The sequence below is a fragment of the Penaeus chinensis genome, chromosome 5, assembly GCF_019202785.1.
Source record: "Penaeus chinensis breed Huanghai No. 1 chromosome 5, ASM1920278v2, whole genome shotgun sequence".
NCBI lineage: Eukaryota > Metazoa > Arthropoda > Malacostraca > Decapoda > Penaeidae > Penaeus > Penaeus chinensis.
Window position 1 is genome coordinate 24,532,906 of NC_061823.1, and position 15,000 is coordinate 24,547,905.

A 15,000-nucleotide genomic window follows, 5' to 3' on the forward strand; every position below is an offset into this window, starting at 1 on the left:
TATGTATATATAAATATGTATATATATACATATATATGTACATATATGTATATCTATCTATCTTTCTCTATATATATAAATATATATGAACGTGTATATGTAGGCTATGTATATAAATACATATGTGAAACACACACACACACACACACACACACACACACACACACACACACACGTGTTTCAGGACTATCTTAACTTTGTTACTAACCGCTGGGAGTGAAATTTTGACTTCTATTTAACATTCACAAAAAAAAAAAAAAAAAAAAGAAAAATCGGCTTCATTCAGTAAGCTTAAGGTTAGATGAGTACAACATTCTGGCAGGAGAGTTGTCTAGAGTCTAAAATAAGGATTCTACAATTCCAAGTGATTTATCAACAATGAAAAGTGCTATTTGCTTATGTTGGTAACTCTGAAATTTCCCCAGTGAGTAAAGTTCATGAGGATAATCATAAATACGACTTCTGTGAACAACATTTGACATTACGATAGTCGGGTTTAACACTTTCTTTCCCGAAACGTATTGACTATGAATACGGTCGATACTATTAATGACTGCAACGAACACTGCTGTAAGGCCTATGCCACCAGCACCATCCCAAAATAGCTCGTTGTTTATCTTACCTAATAGATCTCAAGTGTTTCTCGCATAACCCTCTGAACAGGCCTCACTTGTGGCCAGACTTGGCCGACACTACTCCTCTACTATTGCCATACATATGACACTATTATGCATATGTCTTAATACAATATCACTAGTTCCTACATACCAAGCCCTCTGTTCAGTGGTTAATGGTTAATGGCTAAAAGAAATAGGTGTGTGACATCCGCAGTCCTTCCGCTTTGTGACGTCGCTCTGTTCACGCGAACACACCTTCTCTCGTCCATTTCCTAGTACGTTGCAACTCTTTGTCAATTTCCTATGTAGATCTGTATAAAAGAAGGTCGCCTGCGAACGACAGATAGACAGCCCAGAGCATCTTGACCAGACAGCATCTCTGCCAGTCAGCTCTACCATTCTCTCGATCAGTCTGCTACACCTTCACCGCTACCCAAGATTTCCGCAACTCGGCCGATGCGATTTAGTCGGCACACGAGCGCTCGTCGGCTTCGTTACAGTTGCCTTAATTATCATTTTTATATAACATTGATACTTATTGTTGTCACGGTTTATGCATGTAATTAGTACTGTATATCATTGTTGTTCATTATCCCTGCATTGCAATTTATTTTCAATGAATGAAGACTACCAAAGTTATTTAATAATGTAAAATGAGCGTTCTTTTATGAAAACAAACTGATAGTAATCCATTAAAGCAAGATATTACAATTAAATAGAATTGAACAAGATGTTTTATAATAAGGATAACATTACTAAGATTAGAGAACAGAACCAAACGTTATGGATAAAAAGTGGCAACGTGTCACGAATGACGTCACAGAATGGGGGTCATGTGGTCAAGGGGGGGAGGGGGTGACACCACAAAAGGGAACACCTGGCGACGTCCAGAGCAAGGTGGCATTAGGGGACCTGAGGGGAAACTGTCCACCTTACCAAAGATATGTAAGTGTTGTAACAGTGCGATAGCATTTCAGTATGGCTGAAAATGGTATTAGCAAGTATACATGCATCATAACAATAAATGTCAAAATCATCATCACAATACCACTAATGCAAATAAATAAGAATCAGAGAGAGATTTATATCCCTAAAATGAACCTTTTCACAGGATGGGTGACGTCCCCGCAGAACGAGGTTTTAAAATTCAACCTATAATAAGTGAGCACATACTTTTCTCTTACGCTAGATGTAATTACGAATGTTAAATTTATGTGATTTTAAAAGTTATATTATTTTCCATCGACCATTATGTATGGTGTAGTCCATGACAATTTCCGATGTAATATTCCTAAAACGGTAGTGGGGTTGCTATATATATTCTGTTTCCCATACTTCAAATTGAATTGATTCGGCCCGAACCCATGCTGGATGAGCATGCAATGATGACACAGAATTCAGAGGAGAGAAGAATGAAGAAAGCAGAAAAAATTCTCCAGGAGGATGTCAGAACTCGGACAAGGAGAAATCGATGTATATTTTTATATGTCGCTTTGTGTACTTTCAGATATAGAATAGGGTATGATTGGTCACGTTTTATTGTAAGCCCTATTCACGGGAACTCTCTGAAGAATATCAGACAATTAGAATTGAAGAAAACAATAATTCCTTAAATTCAGACAATAGGTCAAAATTGCAGTAAAACTTCGGAAATTTCGGAATCTTTAGCAACCTCATTGCCTCTCGCAGCTCTACTATTCGTACAGGATATGTTCCTGTCTGCGCCCCGTACAGAGCGAGCGAACGTTTCCACTACCCCCACCCTTGCCTCTCTCGCATGCAGGAGAGCCACTAGTTGATCAGCTCTCAGTTTGGTGACTTGAAGTTGAAAGTTGTGTGTCGTAGACAGAATGGCTGCTGTTTCCTTTTCACCATACTTTACTTCAACTACTACTTCTATTACTACTACAACTATCACTACTGCCACTACTATTACTACTACTGCTACTAAGACTACTACAACTACTACTACTTCTATTACTACTACTCTTGTTACTGCTATTACCAGTACTACTGGTACTACTAGTACTACTTCTACTAAGAGTACTACTGCTACTACAACTACAACAACAACAGGTACTATTACTCATATTGATGTAATCATTATTGTTATTTTCGCATTGACAAGGTTGGGGTCGATGTAAAAAAATTAAATCCCATTGGGTCGACCAGTTAAAAAGTTTGAGAACCCCTTTTGTAAAAGAAAAAAGTTTACATGCCGCGTAGTTACCATTTGTTATTGAAGATTAATGTAAGGGATAACACTATTATTTAAAAGTTTATATAAAATGACATGAAAGTTACACAAGATTACACATGATTCTATGAAAATCAGCCCCTTTTGGGCAACCAAGTGCTAAGTAACAATTTAACCATAAATTAGGGATAAATAGAGACTAAGGCCAAGGAAAGGAACGTTACATATACAGTTTTATGCGTTGTTTGTGGTCGGCTACACGCTGTGAGGAAGATGTTGTCAACGAAACGCGATGTGCTTTACTGTTAATGTCAGTCAAACCTGTTAACATATAGACCGTTAACCGTAAGCGAGATAGAGGCCTACATGCAGTTAAATGATTATGTGGAATTCAAAGCACGTGTTTCAAAACATTCTGAGTCTACGAAGTCGATTACAGTAGTAAACTCGCGATATCATTTTTTAAGATTTGATTCCAGCGTTACAGTTCTAGGCAATTGTCTGTTTGCTACGATGACTAATCCGGGTTAGAGATGCTGCAGAGGGAAAGATGAAGGAATCTGCTGTATTGGCATCCCTCCTGCAAGGTAAACACTGGCCAGCTGCATCACTCCTATCCCTACAGAGATCCCGATAAGCCTCCGGGCTAGTACAGTGGTAACGTGCCGGCTTCTCATCCGAGGGGTCGGCGGTTCGCGCCCCGCCCAGGCGCGAGAAGTTGCAATTGTCGCCTGGAGGTTACCGCTGTGGCTGGGCACCACGGCGGGTAAGGACAAAAGCCGAGTCTGCACCGAGTCTGCACCAACTGACACACGTTAGTGAGTCGACATTAGTCGACACAGGCTGGGCTCCCCTCATTGGCATAGCCCGGGCGAACCTCAGCTTCGCATATCGGACTTATCCTTAGATCCCGATATCTGCATTTGGCAGCCTTCTAAGTAATTTTCAACTACTTCTGTCAAACTGCAGGTACAGACACATACATTAACGCACATTTATTCGTAAGGCCACACACACGCACGAACGCACGCACGCACGAACGCACGCGCGCTCAAACACAAACACGCACGCACGCACGCACGCACACACACACACACACACACACACACACACACACACACACACACACACACACACACACACACACAAACACACACACACACAAACACACACACACACACTCACACACACACACAAACACACAGACACACACACACACACACGCACGCACGCACGCACCTACACACACACACACACACACACACACACACACACACACTCACACACACACACACACACACACACAGACACACACACACACACACACGCACGCACGCACGCACCTACACACACACACACACACACACACACACACACACACACACACACACACACACACACACACACGCACACACACACACACACACACACACACACACACACACACATACACACACACACACACACACACACACACACACACACACACACACACACACACACACACACGCAAAGAAAAATATACATGTATGTATAGATATACAAAATAAAGAAAAAAGGCAATATATATAAAATTTTATACATATGTATATATAAAATCATATATATATGTATATATAATTATATACATATACATATGTATATATATAATTATATACATATACATATATATGTATATAAATAGATATATTCACACAAACACATATACATACATAATTATATACACATACACATACACATTGTACTGCATGTCAGAAACTACTATTCTATTTAGTATACCAAGCAGTTTTATTTGAGGCGCAAAGATATATGTATATGAATACTGTAAATTACCAAACTAAACCATACTGTAAAATATATTGATATATTAATCCTAAACTAGGACTGCACATATAAAAGGATCTTTGTCAATAAATGCATTGTAAATGTCCGTATATATAGGACAACTTTTTACTTTATACTTCAATTAGCACACGGTAAAATACTAGTTGGTGCATGACGTGCATGGACATGTTGAGAGTGTGTAGTGCACGAACTTCTGAGTACAGTGTCTTATTTAGAACCGAGACCATAGTATGGTCTTGCTTTATACGCAATAAGTTCTTGCCTTGTGACTATTTGCCTTTGTAATCACTATTGTCATTTTATATCTGCGTGATCTTTGATAGCTGCAAGCGCACGTGTTTATAGCCCTATTGGGGACCATTCTACCTGTCTCGGTTCTCACATATCCATGGCTACGACGAGGGGAAATTAAGGAAGTGTTGTAAGGGCATGTTTATGGAAACAACCTAATCTAAAAACCCATCGATGAAACATGAAAAAAAAGAAAAAAAAACAGACTGACAGACAGACCTTTCACGTAGATTTATGTAGTAACACCGCCTTCAGGGAGGTTTCGACATATTTCATTTTCAGCTAATGTTTTTTTTTAAATATCCTCACAGGCTTGGATAAAATATAAACCATAATGATAATATATATATATATATATATTATATATATATATATATATAATGAAAATGGCATAGTACAAAAGCCGTGTGGGGGTTTGTTTCTGGCATTTTTCTTCATATGGGGGGCGTTTTGACGGTGAAGACGGACGGTCAGACATAATCCATGTGAAAGCATTAACCGGACTTCCTAGTCTTGATGTAGTCCTGCGAGGTCCTGCAGTGAGCAGACGGTGATTTCACTGTCCTCGAGCTCCCTAGCTTACATTGTGTGTTTGTTGGCTTAAGAGTATATTTTAGTTTGACTTTAATTGTTGTGTGCATAAAAGTGAGTGAAGTGTTATGTAAGACTAATTATTATGTAATTTTCACTTGCTTGGAATTATTAAATGATAACAGTGGTAACGAAGTACAAATCAATTTTGTATGCTAAATTGTATTATAATATGATAAATAATGTCCATAGTAATCTCCAGGTTATACCACAACAATAAAACGAAATACATACAACTCAAGGTCGTATTAGTCACCCTAAATTCCCTGAAACAGCCGGTATCAGCTACGTAACATACCGGGAAACAGAAATGGTACCGTTGGCAACAAAATGGTGCGGCCGGTCCAACTCTGAGGTAATTGTTACCAAGGTCTTTATACTTCTATAAACCTTGACTATCACCAAAAAGAAGCGGCTGTTTATCGAAGCCTGTCGGACAGCGCGCTCGAGAGGATGAGCAAAGGCGACGGAAATTACTAGAAGTCAACCTTCATTTTTTGGGAAAACCTGGTAGTGCTTCAGTTTCGTCTGGTGTGTTGGGAGAGGCGGTTGATGGAAACCAACTTCTTGCGATTTATGTTGTAAAGGAGACTGAAATGACATACAGTTTATGAAGTGCAGTGATTTCATGTATGTGGTTAGTGAAGAGTAAAATGTTATGACAACTATGGTGAGAAATTTCAGTCTGAAAAGTAAGATGTGATATATTTTGCATTATTAGAAAGATATATCGAACTCACTGACAGCGGCTTCGATGATATTACTCAAAATGTACCACATTCTTATGACTATTAACAAATATTTTTATGATATAATGGTGAACAATTATTGCTAAAGTTATTGCGTGATACATGTGCTGGTGTCTGATACATATTGGATAAAGTTAATCCAGAGCGAGAAGGCTTGATTGCAACCAAGCAATGTTTTGAGAAGGCACGGTGCATGTTAATGTAATGCAGATTATTGTAATACAGTAACGGGTATCAGTGAGTGATAAATTGCAAATTACTATCAGTAAAGCAGTGAGTATCAGTTTTGTTCACTAATACTTTACGAGCTGGTTCTACCTGTGAACAGTGTTGTCAGATCAGTTTAAAAATCTGAATATCATCCTTAAAAATACTGTAAGAATTTGTATTGCCGGTGTATATTATGTATAAATCCATACAGAACAAGAAAATGATCAATCATTTGGAAAATAATGGCAAAAGAAAAATCAAAGAAAATTTAGGTCCCATCATTTTGCTCATCCAAGCATACCTCAAACTAAAGAAAAAAAATTAATGTTAAAAACTTTATGGTTTAATGTGTTTTTATCGAGAGAAGGTAGTAACTATACTTAATTTCAACCCATCAATCCCTATGACTTAACAAATGATCTATTATATTAATACTGTATAACTTTGCAAAACCATAGACAATTGATTATTTGAATTAATTTTAAACATTATGCTGCATAGGCGCTCATTATATAGGAAACGTGCGCGCGCGCGTGTGTGTGTGTGTGTGTGTGTGTGTGTGTGTGTGTGTGTGTGTGTGTGTGTGAAGAGCGAAGCTGGGCCCTTTGCTCGACACTGTCATAACATACACATCCCATGAGAAAAAAAAAAAAATAATAATCAACGAGTTTTACCTCTTATAATTCTGTCAAATTATCTAATTAGGCAAATAAGGTAAGAAGTTGTCAACAGATTATAGGCCTAGACTACTGATTTAGATTATTCCATACAACACAGGTTTCCTACGGTGAATTCCTCATACAAGATTTTTCCACAATTCCACATTAAACTCCCAACTTACTGAATGTCGTAAAAAGCATGATAATTCTGTCTTTTAAGAAACCAGCAGATTTCCACATTCTTTTTCCTTCACATCAAATATCGTATCAATGATACAGAAAGTATGATTCAATTCAGATTTAACAAGGATAAGTATATACAAGATTATTAATAAAAATTATTTATTTATTTGATTATTTATATTTATTTGTTTATTTATATATTTATCATTATTATTATTATTATTTTGGTGTGTGTGTGGGGGGGGGGGGGGGGGGGGAGGGTAATTTACTATCATGTCTGTAATCGATATTGGACGTGGAAATATGGAATCCCTTTAAAGTGGAAGATCATGAAGAGTTTACGACGTACACGCAAACGGCAGAATAAGCCATAATAGTTCCATGCCGAGAATGTGTCATAAGTGACGAAACCAGAACAACGGCAGGCGACTGTAAACGAATGACTCTCCGATGTGACCATTAATTAACGAACTGCAGTCAGTGTCAACGTGGCTATCCCGAGCTCCGTTGGGTATGCCGTCATTGAGGTCTTGCTCTTTGGAGCTATAGTAAGCATTTTACTGTAGACGTTGCAGATTACGATAAGCACGTGTATGGTACGCAAGTATCTCTGTCGCTCTTACACACACACACACATACACACAAAAAAGCTCTAGATGTACATATATTTTTTACAGAAAACAGTTACACAAACTTACTCATATTCGCTACAGTGGATCAGGTACTCGGCGCACGGAATGCCCTCCTCCCAGCCAGGATTTTCTCTCGTTTGACTCGCCATGAATGCAGCGTTTTTTTTTTTTTTTTATTTTTTTTTTTAGATGGTTTGGCCTCTCGAGTCTGACGTGGCGGTAAGTTGTCAATCTCCTCGTCAGGCAAATCTAGTCTGTTGTTGTTTTTTCCTGTGCTTTTCCTTTGCTTGCCATCGGTCTCTTTCTCTTTGCTTGATTTTTGTCTTCTTTCCTTCCCCTTGTTTGTTTTTCTCTTGGTTCCCTTTTGTATATTTTTTGCTTATTTTTTCCCCTTTCTTTCTCATTTCTACTAACTTCTGTTCGCTTTGCTTGCTTTTCTTTACTTACATTTGTTTCTTCTCTTTTGTTTTCATTTTAATTTTCGTTTTTTTTTCTCCCTCACTTTCGCTTACATCTATCTTTTTGCTTTCCTCATCCTCTCTTGTGTCTTCTGTTTCGTTTGCTCCTCCTTTTCCGCTTGTTGCTCTCGCCTCGCGTTCTTCACTTGTTTCTTGAGCTTCATCCGCTTCCTAACTTTCTCTTGATTCTTGTTTCATTTTCCTGAATTTCACCAGATTCTTCTGTCTTATTTTCTTTCCCATTTTCGCCTGAACCTTCTGTCTGATTTTCACTTGATTCTTTTGTTTCGTTTTCTTCACTTTTGCTTGGTTCTCCTGTCTCGTTTTCCAGCCTTTCGCTTGACACTTCTGTCTCCTATTCCTCCCTTTTGCTCGATTCTTTTGTTTTATTTCTTCATGATTTAGGCTTGATTCTCTTGTCTCGTCTTCTACCTTGCTTTCACTTGATTCGCTGCAGTCTCGCTTTCTTCCTCATTTTCGCTTCCTTCGTATTCACGTATTTTTTTCCGTTACTTTTCTTCGTTATTTTGGTTTGACTTTCCTGCTTCATTTTCCTCCTCGCTTGTTTCAGTTTCGCTCTCATCTTCATATCCATTTATGTTTATTGTTTATCTTTTTCTTTCCTTTTCTCGCCTTTTTCTTGTTTTTGTCTTCATCTTCCTTTGTATCTTCTGTTTTGTGCTATCCCCCATTCTCATAGAAAGTCTCCGTGTCACTCCCTTTTGCTTCTTTTCCTTCAATTCTCGCTACTTCCTTTTTAATGCCTTCCTCTTTATTACTCTCTCCCTTTTTGTTACTCACCTGACTTACTTTCATTTCTCCTTGTTTATATTTTTCTTCGTCGTTCTCACTTTCTCCTTCTTGGTCATTTTCTTCTTCTTTGTCACTCTCTTCATTTTCATTACGTCCTTTCGCTTCGTCATTCTTTTCCGGTCCTTCCTTTTCTTTTGCTTTGTCACTTTCCTCTTTTGCATTATTATTATTCACTATGTCACACCCTCCATATTCGTTAATTCGATGAATTTATTTTGTTATACATCCCTCTGGTTTTCTATTACTCAAGGGTTTGTCAGTAAGTTCCACTTCGTATGTCAGGCGAACTTGATGTTTACTGGATGGCATTTTGAGCTGATGGGATTCCAGGTACACTGAAAATAGCTGTCACCTGATAAACAACAGGGCACATTCAGTTCACTTATCCGTTCACATACTGCGAAAGTCCATAGGCAATTGGGGCTGCAAGTGTTGCTGGGAACTGTCCCTCAACAAAACAGCGATGTTGTTGCGTCAACATAAAAAGCAATTTGAAGCACGTGGGATTTTATATGTCAGTCATTATTGAGTAGGTTGGATACTATCGTTGACCACGAGATATGAGCAAGATATATTTACTTAACGCCAGTAGCTATCTCTATTTCCTTGTTAAGGCACAAGAAATGTGCTAATGACTGTGCGTTTACGTATTTATGTGTTTACACACACACACACACACACACACACACACACACACACACACACACACACACACACACACACACACACACACACACACACACACACACACTGTAAGCCCCATGCCACGTCTCAATACACACCATATCTCTCACAGAGAGGCCCACTAAAGTAAACTTAAGGTTTTCTCCTTGAGACTACCCGTAGCAGACACCTTCCCTTACCCTACTTGTGCCATACACATAACACTATTAACTTATAAACACATATCTATTACAGTAACACTAATCCCTACGTATCAAATCTTCGCTCAACACGGCAGCGAATGCGACATCCGCAGGCCTTCCGCCTCGTGACGTCGCCCCGTTTACACGATCACTCCTACATCGCAACCCTTATGAATTATTAGTTCAACCTGTATAAAGGAGGGTCGCCTGCGAGCGACAGTCAGACAGCCTCCAGCTCGCTAACCGGACTGAACCTCTGTTCGTTGTACCATACTCTCTCTATAATAAACCACTTCAAGCCAACGAGAAGTCTATCGCACCTTTACCACTACCAAGATCTGTATCCCACAAGCTATCGAGAAGACTGTTACACCTAACCACTACCCAATATTTCTGCATCGTGCCAGACGCGCCCTGTCTGCACTCTACCGCAAAATCGGCCCTCCCTACACACCACACACACACCACACACACACACACACACACACACACACCACACACACACACACACACACACACACACACACACACACATATACACATTATATATATGCATATATATATGTATACATATATGTATATAAAGTGTATATATGTCTATATACTGTATATGTATATATATACATATACATATACGTGTGTGTGTGTGTGTAACGAGGCCGAATAACGGTAGAGTGCAGACAAGTCGCGTTTGGCACGATGCAGAAATATTGGGTAGTGGTTAGGTGTAACAGTCTTCTCGATAGCTTGTAGCGGTTTATTCCGGTTAGCGTGCTGTAGGCTGTATGTCTGTCGCTCGCAGGCGACCCTCCTTTATACAGGTTGAACTAGGAATTCACAAGGGTTGCGATGTACTAGGTTTAGTGACCTGTTCTCGTGATCTCTTTCGTCTCACGTACCAGAAAAGCCATGTGTTCCTTATCTCACAGTAATTCCACTGTCCTCAGCCGACTCCAACAGGCCTACACCTATCATGAAGACAAAGTGCCCTTAGAACACGCTAATTCAACTCTTATTGCTCGTGAACAATTTCCATGCTATTATTCCAATGTCTCTGTGTATAACTATGTGTTGTTTATACTCAAAATGTTCGTTATAAAATACTTATTCGGAATCACTAAGTATGTTATCGCTATCTTTGTTGATATTCAAATGTCTTTATGTTTTGTGAATACTCAGCAATATTTGTCTCCTTATCACGAAGCTTTTTCGTCTTGTAAACACCATAACTCTTCTTACATACAACTGTATATAAGGTACCCTTGTTCCTTCACCACGAAACCACCATGTGACCATATGTATCGGACTTTTATGTTCATTCAAATTATTTTATGTTTTCCATTATGAAATGTTCCAAAACGAAGTTTGTTCATAGAAATGTCTGAGCAGTTCAGACAGACCGCTCGCCACAGCGGGCCGGGCTGGTCGCCCGCCCTTCCCTGGGCGCCACTGCCTTGCCTGTCCTCTGTATCCCACCTACCACACTCCCGTGCTAATAAAACTTAGAAGCAGCAACATCTTTCACTGCACTTCAAGAGTACCATACAAGAGAGAGAAAAAGATAAGACCACCACAGTACATCACACTGGTGGCATAGCACTGGGATAAGCCCACACTAGTTCACTACATTACATTGGTGGCATAACGCGGGGATATCGCACCACACTAGTTCACTAATATTACACTAGGAAGTGTGGAGGAAAGGAAGTGATCGTGTAAACGGGGCGACGTCACGAGGCGGACGGCCCAGGAATGTCGCATCCGCTGTCGTGTTGAACAAAGGTTTGGTATGTAGATATTAGTGTTACTGTATTAGATATATATTCATAACTTAATAGTGTTATATGTATGGCAATAGTAGAATAAGAGAATGGGTCTGCTACGAGAGGTCCCAAGGGAGTCCTTTAGCTATAAGGGTTATGTCGACACACAAGATACATTAGCGGGCCTCCGTGGGGATAGGCTAGGTGTTTGTTGAAATGAGCCATGTGTGAAATGGGTCTTGCAGTGTGTGTGTGTGTGTGTGTGTGTGTGTGTGTGTGTGTGTGTGTGTGTGTGTGTGTGTGTGTGTGTGTGTGTGTGTACAGTATATGTAAATACAGTATATATATATATATATGTATAAATACTGTATATGTATATATATGATATATATTTATATACAGTATATATATATATATGTATGAGTATACGGTGTATGTAAATATATATGTATATACAGTATATATATATATATATATATATATATATATATATATATATATATACAATATGTATATATAATGTATGTGTAGATATATGTATATACAGTATATATATATGTATGTATATACATGTATATTTATATTTATGTATATATATTTATATACAGAATGTATACACACACACATATATATAAATACTGTGTATATATGTATATATACATAATTGTGAGAGTAATATAAGCAATAGTTATGTTAGATAAGTAAAATATCTAACAATGCTAAAAATATTTATCAGAAGAGAACACACTTATCTTTTTTTCTTGAAACGTTTTGCGGTTCGAATGATACCCAGTAGAAGCAAGGGGTCTCTCTGTGCGACAAGATATATCAGTGTAACTACAGTGTAAGAAATTGTGAGCACTAAATAAAGATAAATTGTATTGGCAAAGTGATATTTAATATGGTTTTATAATCATCTTTTCGTGTCTGGTTGTGTTGACGTAACTTGAGTTTGCTTGTTGAATCTTCTCTCTTCATCTTCGTTTCCTGTCCGACTTTGCATCTTTTCCATTTTGATGCATGTCTCGTCTCTTTTTTTTATTTCTCCTTCAGTTTTTATGCCTCCTGAAACATTTTCTTATGACAATTCAAAAATCGTCTACCTGTCTTATATAAATTATGGGATGACATGTACAAAAACGGCTTGTTCTTGTAGGCTGAAGATCCTCTGCGAGAATTTCTCTATGGTATTGACTACTTTATGACAAGGCTAAACAAAGTAGTGTCCCTTTTGTACAATGTAGCTAAACTGAAGGACAAAGGTTAGGCTGTAGTTCTAGGGAAATTCGTCTGCTATTTGGAAAAAAGTCAATCAGTAACGTACTTCGGAGGGCTCTGGATGTTTTTCCGTAGCTATAAACCTGAGCTTAAGCAAGGGTTTTATGAAGAATAAAAATGAAGAATATTAATATATCCGAGTCAAGAGGAAGGAATATTTTCGTGATTTGAGACTTTACCCGATAAGGATAAGTCAGATATGCGAAGCTGAGCCTCGCCCGGGCTATGCCCATGAGGGGAGCCCTGCCTGTGTCGACTACTGCCGTCTCGCTAACGTGTGTTAGCTGGAGCTGACTCGGATGAGCTTAGTCCTTACCCGCCGTGGTGCCCAGCCACAGCAGTAACCTCCAGGCGATAATTGCAACTTCTCGCGCCTGGGGCTGGGCGCGAACCTCAGACCCCTCGGATGAGAGGCCGACACGTTACCAGTGTACTAACCTGGAGGCACTTTACTCGATATTAACATTGTTCTTAAAGTAAATAAAGAAAACACAATATAGTTTTAATCGATCGCTACGCTAGATGATAGCCTATTAAAATGCGTAGAAAAAAGCTATGGAAATTAGGACAATAGATACCGTCGGTTTTTCTTTGCAATATCCTCTGCTGATCGCACAATTCACAAACATTCTCTCTCTCTCTCTCTCTCTCTATATATATATATATATATATAAATTATATATATCATACATATATTTTTTATATATATTATATATAATATATATATATATTTTTATATAGATCATATATATATATTATATATTTAAATAATCACATACACACACACACACACACACACACACGCACACGCACACGCACACGCACACGCACACGCACACGTGCACACATACACAGTGCATCGCACCAGTGAAGTACAGCTCTTACATGTTCAATACGAAGAAGATTAGGCAATGGGTAGTCTAAGACTGCTAGCCATGGGTTCTGTAAATGTGTACGGTTTATGTTGAAAGAATAATTTGGGTTGAAAAGTGTACGAATAAGTGAACAAATTGAAAAAGATAGTGAGGCTTTGTGAGCCGGGATGTGAGAGCGAAGGAGAGGGAGGCGAGAAGTGACCTCGAATACTGCATAGTAAGTGTTTTCGCGCATAGAGACACCTGCCGTGAGTATAGCTCTGTTTTTGTTTGTTTTATGGGTAACCATTCAGGCCAGGAAAATGAAGCTAAGCAGCAGTTAGAATTGACCTACACACGAAGAATATAAGAAAATCTAGATAAGAGAGCATCTGCCCAAAGATGACAGAGAAATACTGCAGAAAAAAAAAAAAAAAATGGAAGAGGTAAAAAACAAAAACGAATGAAGGACTGTAGAAGAAGAAAAAACTTGCTTATTTAGAGGATGAGACGTTTCAAAGCAAAACAAGTTCAATATCGAAGCAAACATGTGGAGACAGACAATCATTAGCCTTGCAGCCAAAAAGAATACCGAAAGATTATAAAGAATTCGTTTATACAAATATAGATGGTTTATGTTCGAAGTTCCTAGAACTAGATGCAATTATTGAAAATAATAAACCAGATGTAATATGCATCAATGAATCCAAACTGGATCCCTCCGTAGACGATGTAACATTAAGACTCTGACTACAATATTTGGAGAAAAGATAGGGCAAATGGAAATGTTAGAAATATTAACAAGGAAAGGAATTATTATAAAGGAGATGGATATTTAGCATAATAGTAAACTAAAGGCAACTTATATATATACATATATACATATATATATGTATATTTAGGTACGAACACACACACACACACACACACTCACACACACACACACACACACACACACACACACACACACACATATACTCTCCCCCCCCCCTTT

General features: G+C 38.5%; 1 protein-coding gene and 1 pseudogene across 9 annotated transcripts in view; one reads left to right on the top strand and one right to left on the bottom strand.

Annotated features, from left to right (window-relative positions):
- LOC125025995 overlaps positions 1-2,581 on the bottom strand; it is a 25,675-nt pseudogene extending 23,094 nt beyond the window's left edge.
- Positions 2,582-2,632: 51 nt separating this feature from the next.
- LOC125025997 overlaps positions 2,633-15,000 on the top strand; it is a 25,008-nt gene continuing 12,640 nt past the window's right edge. For 3 of the 9 annotated variants that reach the window (XR_007114919.1, XR_007114920.1, XM_047614360.1), the window contains exon 1: positions 6,078-6,563. The gene's annotated coding sequence lies outside the window, so the exon portion shown is untranslated. The other 6 variants (XM_047614363.1, XM_047614366.1, XM_047614365.1 and 3 more) reach the window with 6 other exon arrangements.